The sequence below is a fragment of the Lygodium microphyllum genome, chromosome 16 (assembly GCF_053477565.2).
Source record: "Lygodium microphyllum isolate KBCC chromosome 16, Lygodium_microphyllum_v1.1.10, whole genome shotgun sequence".
Taxonomy (NCBI): Eukaryota; Viridiplantae; Streptophyta; class Polypodiopsida; order Schizaeales; family Lygodiaceae; genus Lygodium; species Lygodium microphyllum.
In genome coordinates, this window is record NC_141150.1 from 91,929,142 (window position 1) to 91,942,322 (window position 13,181).

Consider the following 13,181-nt stretch of genomic DNA (forward strand, 5'->3'; position numbering starts at 1 on the left):
GCTCCTCCATGATGAGTCCCTCCTCGTAGAAATGCTGCCAAGTGGATGCCCGGTTATGACCTCGATGGTAGCCTACCTCTCTAGGAGTAGGCACCCTACCAACGATATGGAACTACAAAACAATTTGAACATAAAATGTATTAAAACACACTACATAATGAAGTGAAACAAATTACAAAATTTAATTAAAAAATAATAATCAAATAATACTTACAAACTCAGCCTCCCATGACTCCCTGCCACCCGATCCATAATGCGACGATCCCATGGTTGCCATCTGGATATGTCGCGCATCTGCATGCTGGCGACTTGTCATTTTCTCCGTTGCTCTCTTCTTGGCCTCTTTCCACTACTTGCGGTGGCAATTGGGTGGTTGGCCATATCCAGGGCACCCCTGCTCTTGTCTCCGCAATGACTCCTTGGCGCGCGTCATAAGGTGAGACCTCTTGTTATGAAGCGCATCTCTCACCTTTGACCATCCCCAATCATCTGAGAATCGTGAATTATCGGGATTAGGGTACCTTTTATGTACTGCTCGCAGCACCTCTTGCCACAAACCATTTTTTTGGTGCTTGAAGAGAATCATGCAATCTTTGTATGTGGCATGCACGACACTCCTCAAGTAGGCTATCACTTCCCTCCCCTCAAAGTCATGCAAGATACCACCAACATCAGTGATAGAGTAGTACATTTGTGGAGGCTCACCTCTCTCATTTTCCGGTGAGGGTGATCGAGAGCCACCACCTAGGCAACCCCAACAAAGCCCTCGACCTCCTCGTCCTCTCGCACCACTCTCCCTCCTCCCTCAACGTGCACTACCCTCTACCTCACTCGATACATGTGCCTCTGCAGATGTACATGCTTCGGCCGATCCATGTACCTCAGCTGATCCCTGTGTAGGCAAAGATGTGATAGGTGTCCCAGACATCACACTGAAAACCTCATCTGCAGTGGGAGGGCAACCAAGATAATTGGTCATCTCCCCCATGAATTGCTCCTTGTTGAATGCGGTGCTGGAGGATCCAGGATTCCACATCTACACAAGAAAAACCATATTACCCTGTGTAGATAAAACATATTACATACAACGTCTATACCTGCGTCTCTGTGCGCGTCTATACCTGCGTCTCTATAGGCGTCTGTCAGCGCATGTATCCTCGCGTGTACACTGCAGAGCACACGCATCCGCACACGCGCTCAAAGACGTGCCTCTAGAGAAACATTTTTCGGGTCTATATCTGCGTCTACACTGAGATGTAGACGCGCTATCAGATGCGCTCGGTCAACTGATTTTAGCAGATGACCTCCATTATTGATTTACAAAATGCAATACATAATGAAATCACAAATCCTAAATACAAGACAGATCAAAGAGAGGAAGGGAGAAACAAAAAGAGAGAGAGAGAGAGAGAGAGAGAGAGAGAGAGAGAGAGAGAGAGAGAGAGAGAGAGAGAGAGAGAGAGAGAGAGAGAGAGACTCACCTTGGGTGTTTGGTGTGGTGGGTGGTGGCGCTTCTTCCTTCTCCTTCTTCCTCTCCTTGGTAAGTTATTCTCCCTTGATGCTTGCTTACTTGCTTGCTGCTTCTTCTTGTTCTCCTCTCTCTTGTTCTCTCTTTCTTCCTCTCCTTGGCTTTCCTTTTTCCCTTCTTGTGTGTTTGAAATGAAAGAAGAGGTGAGTCATGAGGAGGTGAGGCATGAAGAGACTAGGTGAGGCATGAAGAGACTGCATGTCGGCTAAACTCAAGCTTCAGAACCGCAAAAAATGTAGGAAAGGAAAGGCGTAGTTTGAAAAGAAATAATTTAAGTATGATTTGAATTTTGACGTGTGCATCTATTTTTGCGTGTATAAGCGCGTCTATTTACGCGGATATATAGACGCAAAATTCGCATCTATTTACACACACATTTACACATGCTTATAGACGCTGTGATAGACGCGCCCGACTTTGTGCGTCTAACATGCGCGTCTATGCCTCGTTTCTGTTGTAGTGAAACAGGGAATCGAGGGAGGCTACGGTGAGATTTTGGAAGACAATCCAGAGAAAGTGACGACGAAAAGCAAAAGGTGAAGGAGAGGATGGAGCCATGATGATGTTGTTGAGATCAGTAAGTGACAGATTGCTCTTCAGAAGATGAGGACGATGCTGATTCTGCAGCAGCTACATCAGCGAGTTCATATTTGAAGGAACTGTTGGGCAACTTTTCGGATGTTTCACAAGTGAACGAGTTCAATTTTGCTTTGCAAGCTGATGATGAGTTCAGGTCAGCTTTGCAAAATCAAGGCTGGGAATCAAGCTATGGCAAAGAGGAGCTACTCCCATTTTATTTGGACTTCCTAGATGAGGTGAGCTCTAGCAACAATTCTAATAAACAGAGACATTGCAGAAGACCAGTCAAGAGATCCAGGAAACAGAAAATTAAAAGTACTTTTCAACTATTGCGAGGTATCAAACTAGGAGTAGAAGGGTTTGGAGGCCTAGCTTTAGGAGCTCTCGGCGTCCTCTCAAGCTCCAAATTCCATCTGCTCCGCCTCTGTGACTACTCGATGCCATCTGAATAGGCCCACCCTAACAGTCAACAAAGGGACAATACTGACAGGTCATAAGGTGCTCTGAAAATTTCAAAGCCTTCTTTTAATCTACCAAAGTTAACATCAGAGTTTGATGGCATTGACTGCATTAGTGCTCTGATTGGATGGTGAAGAGATTTAGCCTCATCAAATTTTGTTCCCTCTTTTACTACTTGGACCGGGCTAGAGCTTTACTGGGATGCCAAAGAGGCCATGAACAACTACTCTGAAATATCTATGTGATACAATTACTACTTTCTTAAGGGTTAAGGGCTATGAGATGGAGCTAGAGAGAGAGAGAGGAGAGAGAGAGGAGTTACCTTAAGGGAGAGAGTTAGCTCAATCCCCCCTATCTGTAAAGAATGGGATTAGAGGGTCTTACATGGGGTTAACACGGGAATAGCACATGCGAATACCCGGTTACACGGATGGGGTATTTAAGGTGTACAAGGACCTGGTTAGGGTACCATTTTATGAATATACATCTGTCCTTTCACCTTCTTCCCTGTCCTTCTATGGCTGCCAATCATTTCTCTCTCCTCTTCTTGTCTTTCTCTCTTCAGCTAGTCTTTCTCTCTCTTCTTCTCTCATCTTCTTCCTCTTTCTCTCTCCTCTTTGTAGTCTCTCCCTTCTCTCCTTTCCTCTCCTAGGTCTCCTTCATTATAGTTGGTATCAGAGCCTTGTCCTTGATCCTTCTTCTTCCCTTAGATTTAGGTTAATTACAGTTCTTCATAGTTAGAAAATCCTAGTTACACAGTTTCCACAAGTACATAGGGAGTACTCAAACAAGCTGTCAGCCTTCTTGAAGACTATGGAAGCCTTTCTTGGGGAGGTCATTGGATGTTTGACCGTGTCTCGAGGTAGAAGGGCAAGAATAGCAGCTCATTTTTCGTATTGAGTATGCTTGCGATGGCATTGTTGAGTATGAACAGATCCTTGGGGGCTTCCATCTCCAATGATGTGGCCGCAGGCTGCTTGGGCGAGGGCTGAGGGCCATCATCCTCTATCCAAATATCTTTAGCCCCTTCGACAACTTGAACGAGTGCTTCACCTGCACCAACTTCCCATTCTTTGTTAGATTTTTCAACTGCACAGATAGTAGCTTCTTGAAGTTCAGTGGTAGGCCTGTCTTGTACTACTCCTCTATGAGCCAATGCGCTCCTTTAGGGCAGAGATGGCCTCCACAATCATCTAGAGGTAGGTAGGATGCGCAACGCGAGCCTTGGTGACTTTAGGCTTCTTTGCCGCAGCAAGCAGACTTTGCTTCTGGGAAGCTGACTGGGCTTCGACATCTGAGACAGGGGCAGAGACAATCTCGATGGCCATGGATGATAGCTGGGGCACAAAAATTGCAATTTACAGGGAGAGCAGAAGATGCTATCGAATATCAATGGTGGCTTATTGAAGCGCCTAATGAGGCACTTGCACAAGTGGATAACGACTGTATCAAGCCCATGTAAGTTGAAATGCTGACAGAAGTTGGTGAAACCATCCCACTGCTAGGAGTACTGATAGAGTTGAGACACACAAATTGAGGTATGATTGCGATCTGGTTTTTTCTGTTGACTTTGATTGCAAAATACTACTACGACCTGGTTTTTCTGCCGACTTTGGTTGCATTGAGCCACTACGATTTGATATTTCTGTGGGCTTTCATTGTGGGATGCTTCCCCCAATAGAAGCCTGCTTGCCAATTGCAAGAGCAAATGATTGTGGTACTGTAATCTATGAGGGTAAACCTCCAATATTCGCAAATCATGGATGACTTTTACCCGCTTAAAAGCTGGTGTTTCCTCTACAGAATCACATGAATAGCTTTGTGCGGAGCATTGAGAACAGTGCAGGTCGAGGGGGACTTTTAAGCAAGCCTCCTGCACTATTCCACCAGCCATAGCATCCACTCTGGTCCCACCAGGAGCCATCTCTGCACATTGTACGAAGCCCCAACATAGTGTCTGCAGATCCATCCAGGGAGCCAGTTGAGTCATGCGCTACATTGTGTCCTTGAACAGTAGTGTTTGAAAGAGGCCAAGCTTGCCACAATGGATGTTAAAGCACCAGGTCATGCTGCTATCTCAGTCTGCAAATCACTCGTTGCTGGTGGCGTGGCTGGAGGAGTTTCATGCAGTGTTGTTGCACCACTTGAGCGCCTCAAGATTCTATTACAAGTACAAAATCCTCTTAAACCAAAATACAATGGTATGGTTCAATGGCTGAAATACATCTGGCAAAATGAAGGCATTGTTGGATTCTTCAAAGGCAATGGAACAAATTGTGCTCGAATTATACCCAATTCTGTAGTAAAGTTCTATAGCTATGAGCAAGCTTCAAGTGCAATTCTATAGCTATACAGAAGACAAACCGGACAGGACAGAACTCATGCCAGTTTTGTGGCTGGGAATTGGTGCATGTGCGTGTATAATTGCTATGTCTGCTACATATCTAATGGACATGGTGCGGGGCAGGCTGACAGTCTAGAGGATTCACCTGCACGCTATAGAGGAATGTTCCATGCTGCATCAACTATTGTAAAAGAAGAGGGGCCAAGGGCTTTGTACAAAGGCTAGCTGCCACCATCGGTTATTGGAGTGATACCTTATGTGGAACTGAATTTTGATGTTCATGAGTCTCTCAAGGACTACATTGTGAAAAAGAATCAAGCCTTGTCAGGAGAAAGTTCAGAGCTAAGCGTGCTGACAAAGCTTGGGTGTGGAGCTGCAGCTGGTATAGTTGGTCAGACTGTTGCATATCCTTTAGATGTGGTACACAGAAGGATGCAGATGGTAGGATGGAAAGATGCTTCAGCTATCATAATAGCAGATGGTCAGTTGAAAGCTCTTGTGCAATACACTTGCATGATAGATGCATTCAAGCAGACAGTTAAGAATGAGGGGTTTGGTGCACAACACAAGGGTTTGCTTCCTAATTATGTCAAGGTGGTCCCTTCAATTGCACTTGCTTTTGTGATGTATGAAGTGGTGAAAGATCTTCTCAGTGTAGAATTTTGAATCTCCGATTAGGTCTTTGAACTTGGAAGAAAAGTGGTGGCATGTCAAAGGGGTTGTGTATGGGTGCAACATTGTTGTCTGCTGTAAAGTTTGTCACAAATGGGCACTTGATTTGAATGAGTATGCATGAAAAAGTTTGAAATACAACCATCCAGAGACAGAGGTGTGCAATGAAGCTGCTGAGGACTTTCTCACTTTGCTAAGGGAATGAAAGAAGCTGTGTGAGAAGTATTGCCAGGATGAGGATGTTGAAGATAAAAAGGCCCGTAGGCAGCGGCGTTCACTCTCTGTAGTCAGTTCGTCAGATGATGAGAGTGATAATTCAGATATTGAGCCTGGTGAGTTTGAAGTTGAAAAGATAATTGGCATTCGACATGTGAATCGGTCAAGCTCAAATAAGTTTGGAATTCAAATGAAGATTAAATGGAAGGGCCAGTAGAGAGAGATTCTGAAGCCAGCAAGGTTCCAGCAGACAGATGGTTAGAAAGTGCAGTTGGCAAAGGCTTGGGTAATTCAAAGGTTGTATCTGATAAGAGATCAGAGACTGGTAATGAGAGAAGGTCAGAACACCCAGCTAGATTGGATAGTAGATCAGGTAGTGGGGTTCAGATAGAAGATCAGAGACGATTGCTCCTGTAGAAAGTGATGAAAGAAAACCTTCCAGGATTCCCTTGCGCATATAGGCAACATTGATTCTATCAAGCACAAGAATTGCTTCCTCATCCACTCCCATTATCAGGACCATCATCAGGACTGCAATGCTGTGGGAGATGCTTTCCCCTGAATTGTCTCATACAAGAATACACTTGCTTGGGCAGCAATCCAGATCAAGAAGACATTGTCTCCCCATGGCACTCCTTGTTCATCGAAACTCATAAAAATTGAAGGCATTTCAGGGTTGTAGATTGCATCTCTATCCTGGAAAAATCATCCATGCTAATATAGCATGAGCCTAGAATGTAGCCTACAGGAATGCATGGGAAACTGGAAGACATTGTGCCTTCCTCTCATAGCTATGATGTCTGTGAATGAATTGAGTTGATTACCAACTTATAGACATATTTGAGAGCGGATTTCTGAGCCTCCTTAAGGACAATGATGGAAATAAGGATGTATGACAGAGAGCAGTGGTGCTAGGTGTAGATCGGCCCATGGGCATCCCCAGGCCTATCGGGGTTGAGAGGAGTATTGATAGACCTGGATTGTTGCATATTGATGGACAGAACATGCCTAGAAGGATGGATGGCCCAGTTTTGCCATGCCCGTAGGGCAATCATGTTTTACAGAGAATGGAAGGCCCTGGTTTACTATACCTTGAAGGTGCTAGCATTCTATGCCCCTGGCCCTAGTATATTGCACCTCAAAAGGGATCTCACTTTAAGGATGATTGATGGTGCTGTTATGCTTCACCCTGGGGATGACAACAGTTTGCAGAGAAGAGAAGGCCATGATGTGCTTCACCCTAAAAATGTCAATGCTCTTAGGAGGATAGATGGTCACGGAATACTACAACCTGCTAGTGACAAGACTCTTAGGAGAAGGGACGGACCTAGTATGCCACAACCCGAAGATGATACTGTGAGGAGAATGGAAGGGATTGGGATTCCTGGTCCTAAACTTTATGATGTATTTAGAAGAGTACAAGGCCTCAGTGTTAACACAGATCGTGGCAATGATTTTAGGCGGATGGAAGGGCCTGGTATGCAAAAGTCAGATGGCAACAATTTTGATAGCCAAAGTATTCTACAATACGACTTTGGGCAACACCTAGGCTATGTACCTTGTCACGAGGGTGGATCATACTCCAATGGATTTGATCAGCAGTATGGCTATCATGGGCAGCATGATTATGGCCATTATGGACAGCATGATTACGCTTACAAGCACTCCTTTATGCAGTAACATAGTTCTTATGCAAGTCATGATCATGGACATGTATATGGTAGCTCATACAACATTGGTCAGAATCATGCATATGGAGATTCTTACGCCATGCAACCATATGGGCAGCTGCCTCATGGAGACCTTGATGCAATGCAGGAGTGGCAAGCAAGTGATTATGACTGACATCATGCCGATACCTATGCTCATGGACTTGCCAATCATCATACTTATGGTCTGCCTAGGATGCAAGGACATTTTTGTAGTCATGTTGGACAGTCATCATGCAATCTTGGGCATCATGTTTATGGGCAACAATATGGCCAAGGTTTTGGTAGTAGGCAACAACAAATAGATGTATTTGGGCAGCATCATGAATATTTTTGTGACATGCATTCCATAGAGATTATGGACAGCATGACCAATGCTGTGGGATCAATGATCAAAGGCAGCATGCTTATGACGGTTATGCGTGTGATGCGTAGCAGGGCTATTATCACCATATGCAGTATGGACAGCATGAATATCATTATGACACATTGGTATGACCATCCATATGGACAGCATGAGCATTATGGTCATGAGCATGGACAACCATCTGTTGTACATGAGCAGCAAGATGACTATGAGCAGTATGTCAGAACTATTACTGAGCTAACCAATGGTTATGAGAGCAGGTATGTAAATTGCTATCTAAGGCTAAACGCATTAGACACCTTACTAGTGATACGATATGGGAATTGCATGCTGTGGGCTTATGCTATCGATGTGCTAAACCAATATCTTGTAATCATCAAGCCACATGCAGGGCAAAGACTGCCAAAATACTCTTGGTATTAGAGTATTATGATGCAAAGGATGGAGAAGATCTTGTTGAAGACCATTTTGGTATAGGTCCACAACAAGAACTTCAGTTCAAGAAAGAAGATCATGGGCAGCATGTGGATTTGGATGATCATGACCCCATGCGGGAGCCCCTTCAGTCCACAGACCTGCAGTTTGAATGCTTGGACATCACTAAGAATGCAAGGTCCATGAATATGCAACACTTAGGGGTTGACACAGTAAAATTTTTAGCTTATGCAACCCCGGGTGTTGTTGAAAACATCCAAGCGTAGAACGAGCTTAATCATATGATGCTTATGGTAGACTCAATGCAACAACTAGTGGTTCTGACCATTCTAGCTTTACTTGTGGATGGTAACCCAATGCATGGAAAGGATAACCACTTTCCATTTGACCCCGATGGTAGTGCAGAGATCCACACTTGCATGGATGACTTGTATGTTGGTGATGATTACCATGCAAGTTATCCATTTGATCCTGGGGGTTAAATAAAGGCTCTATCTACATCAGCACTCCCCCATGCAGTCCCCTCACCTTGAGGCGGCAACCTTGGCTGAAGGACAACTCGATTTGGGCATGTTTTGTAGTAGACAACCATTTATTTTTGAATAGTTTTGGGCCTGCATTAATTGCACCCATGCATGACCTACATGGGCTGAAAGTACGCTCAACGAGCTTCGTTTTGACATGCTGAAGGTCTCGTTTGGAGTTGCCCATGGCAAGTTATGATTAGTTTTCCACTGCAAGCCTGTTCAGGACAGCATGCTGTCCAGTGTTGTCCAGCCCTTCTTGTTTGGAATTGGTGCCTATCTTTGTACCGAGTTACCTTCTCCCCTCATGCTCACACTGCATACATGCTCATAGGCCACCGTTCCACAAGATTCCCCCCCCTCCCCCACCCAGCCATACCAATACATCCTCTTTTTATTTTTGAGGGCAAAAACCTTTCGGGTTGGGATGGAATGTAAATAATGGGATTAGAGGGTCTTACAGGGGGTTAACACGGGAATAGCACATGCGAATACTCGGTTACACGGATGGGGTATTTAAGGTGTACAAGGACCTGGTTAGGGTACCATTTTATGAATATACATATGTCCTTTCACCTTCTTCCCTGTCCTTCCATGGCTGCCAGTCATTTCTCTCTCCTCTTCTTATCTTTCTCTCTCTTCAGCTAGTCTTTCTCTCTCTTCTTCTCTTATCTTCTTCCTCTTTCTCTCTTCTCTCTGCAGTCTCCCCTTCTCTCCTCTCTCCTAGGTCTCCTTCATTACACTGTCTCGATCTTCAACTAAGCCATCTTCTCTTATGCTCACCCATCCCAAATTCATTCCTCCTTCGTCTCTCTAATCCACTTGCGCACGATGGCTCCAAAATGACAAGGTGGAAGGACCATGGGAACCATTGCAACCGGTCAAGGAACAGGTATTGCTAGAGATACGGGAGTGCTCGAGGTTGCCCAAGTTGCCACTACCAACAGAACATTGGGTGTGGCGAATGTGAGCATGAGCAAATACAAAATTCCCAATGTCATCCTGCCAAACCAGGTTATTCACTACTAGGTTATTATTTTTCCACATAAAATAATAAGGCTTATGCCAAATTTTTACATAAAATATTAGCTTCTATATTTTTCACTTACATGAATTGATAATTTTATCTAGAAAGCGTATTGATATACGCGTATATGGTTAACTAATACCTATGATTTGTAGTTAGATTGATCAAGATTATAATTTGTAAGATCATGATGCAAAATAATTGCAGGATAATATTACACAAAATGAGTAAAAGACTATATGTGCACTTGAGATTAATAAAATAACTCAATACATTGTCAACCTGACAAGGTTAAGGTTGATTAATGCTTGATATGAAAAGTGAATGTCTATTTAAGGGTCTATAAATCATCTCCTTAAATTATTGTCGCAATATTTTTTTCTAAAAGAAATTCACTTATGTTGCTTAAGTTAGTCCCAAATGGGAAATTCATGTCTTGCTTAACATGTTGTAAGAGATGTTCTCAACACTTCTTTATGGGGAGGAGAATCCTCATTAGAATGTTTGGTTACCTTAGGATAAGGTCTACGTTGGTTATGGAAGCTGTGAACTGCATGATTGTGCGATTGTGATTGCATCATTTGATATATGTTTGAAAGGACTATTTGTGTTTACTAGAATCTAGATCTCTAATTAATAACATTGGCAAACAGGATAAAAGGAAAGGGCACTAGGTTATCCCCAAGCTAGCTGCGAGACCCTACTCCAAGGGGTCATGATTATCGCTTCGAGAGGCTTAGACCAAATCTGTAGTGAAAGGTTTGTCCATAGGGGTAGCCTCGGGCAGTAGAAGATGTGGGTGCAGGGGGGGACTCTGGCCATAGATTCTACATTACTCCTAGAATGTGGCATGCCCCTATGTGACCCAAGATGGGATCCTGTAACCTTAAATACTAGTTACAAGGGTGGAATCTTGGTGGAAAAAACACCCTTGTGGAATTTTGTATATCTTTCATAGGGTCAAAAAGATGGAAATTGTAATAAAACTTTCAACATAATAAAGAAAATTATTTTACAACACCATATTGGGGAATATGGGAAATTTCCATAAGTTTGGGACATGTGGTCAAATCTTTGGATTTGTCATAACTTGAATTATATAACTCCAAATCGAGCATTCTATAGCTCAATAGATTCCATTTTTCAAGCACGTTTCAATGATAGGTCATGCCATATTATGGTTTTGAGAAACTTATGGACATGTTATCCACGTACCAGCTTTTTAAAACTAAAACTCATTGGGGAAGCTTGACTCTGGTGGAAGCAGTGGTATCGAGATCAAGGTGTCCCTAAAAATACCATTACTTGGGACTTGTTGAAAGAAGTTGTAAGAGGAAGATATTTACCTCTAGCTTATCGCACCGAGAAGATGAACGAGTTCTTTGATTTGAAGAAAATGGGACTGGCCCTAGAAGCATATTACTCCAAGTTTGTTTCTCTTCTTAAATATGCACCCTCCATGGATACTTCTCAACAAGTATCCAAGTTTTGCAATGGACTAAATGCTCTATGAACACTCATTTGGAATCAATGCGCCGCCAATAGACCTCCAAGATGCTTTGATTCAAGCTACTCCTATTGTGCGAGAAGTACAATCAAAGGCTAAAAATAATAAGTTCTGGAGCTATAATAACTAGAGCAAAGGAGGATTCAAAGGTCAAAAGTAAAAAGAACCCAAGGCCAATTCTACCAATGTCAGAAGAAAAAGGCAAAATCCAATGCAGCTAGAAATTTTGTTCATACCCAGGGAAACAGGGATGGTCTTAGGTTATTTCACTGTAATGGACCAAGACATTTTAGGAGAGATTGTCCAAAGCTTGGTGGAAACCATTGCCAAGGCCATTTTTGAGGTCAAGGTGGTAGAGTTGCCCAAGGCCATGGTCAAGTAGCTATGGCAAGAGTAAAAATGTCAAATATTACCCTAACATAGACTAATAGGGAGGAAGACTTTGATATGAAAGAAGATATTAAAAGAGCAACTTCATGCTTCATTCCATAGGAAGGGTCCAAATTGTCAATATTTGGTACTCCAGATACCACCTAGTCATCGAGGTAAATCATTTAAAGTTTTGATTGAATGTGGAAGTACACGCTCATTTATTTCACCCAAGTGTGCTAAGAAGTTAGGAATAAATAGAGTAAATGCATCAAAACTGCTTGTGGAATTAGCAAATGGAAAGGAAATACTTTCTACACAGCAAACTCCCAAGGTAGAGTTTAACCTAGGAGAAAACCTTTCAAGTATGAGGTTCAAAGTAATGAACTTAGGAGCTTATGAATGTTTACTAGGAATGGATTCGCTTATTCCTAATTATGCTCATATCCATTATGAAAAAAGTCAAATCACATTTCAAGACTTGAATGGTGAAATAGCAACTACACAAGGTGAAACAGGGAAACCTAAAGTTCAATTAGCAAAAGCTTCTCAAATTGTGAAAGGCTTGAAGAAAGGATTACCTATTTACTTGATTAAGCTTAATAAGGTAAATGAATATGGTTAGATGGAAGAACCATCCTTGAGAGTACGCTGACATATTTCTTGAAGAACTAACTGAGTTACCTCTAGAAAGAGAAGTCGACCATGAGATCAAACTTGTTATAGGAGCTATTGCTGTGGCAAAGAGACCTTACAAAAGAGCAACTCAAACAACTGCTAGAACAAGGGTATATTCAGCCAAGTAATTCACCATGGGGAGCCCTAGTATTATTCCAAAAGAAGAAACATGGAAGTCTCCGTCTTTGTATTGACTTTCGAGGGTTGAACCAGGTAACAATAAAAAATAAGTACCTGATCTCGAGGATAGACGAGCTTCTTGATCATCTACTAGGAGGAAGGATCTTTTCTAAGATCAATCTTTGATCATTATATTATTAGATTAGAGTCAAGGATGAAGATATCTCTAAAACCTTCTTCAACACAAGATACGGTCATTTCGAATTCATTGTGATGTCACTTGGGTTGACAAATGCCCCAAGCTACCTTCAATAGGTTAATGCATGGAATTTTTAAACCTCATCTCAATGACTTTGTTCTTGTATTCTTTAATGACGTCCTAACTTATTCTGAGGAGGAAGAAGATCATGAACCGCATCTTTGCTTTTTCTTAGAGATGATGAGAATGCACAAATTGTATGCTAAGAAGAAGAAGTGTGCCTTCTTCAAAATGAAGATTGAATACTTGGGATTCATAGTGTTTGCAGAAGGTATATTACGAGATCCTACCAAGGTAAAAGATATTCAAGATTGGCCATCCCCAGCCACTATCAAGGAAGTGAGAAGTTTTATGGGTCTAACAAGATGGTATAGAATATTCATCAGAA

At 42.6% G+C, this 13,181-nt stretch overlaps 1 pseudogene; it reads left to right on the plus strand.

Annotated features, from left to right (window-relative positions):
• The first annotated feature begins 4,595 nt into the window (after window positions 1–4,595).
• Window positions 4,596–5,588, plus strand: LOC148023116 (mitochondrial adenine nucleotide transporter ADNT1 pseudogene; annotated as a pseudogene).
• The last annotated feature ends 7,593 nt before the right edge of the window (window positions 5,589–13,181 follow it).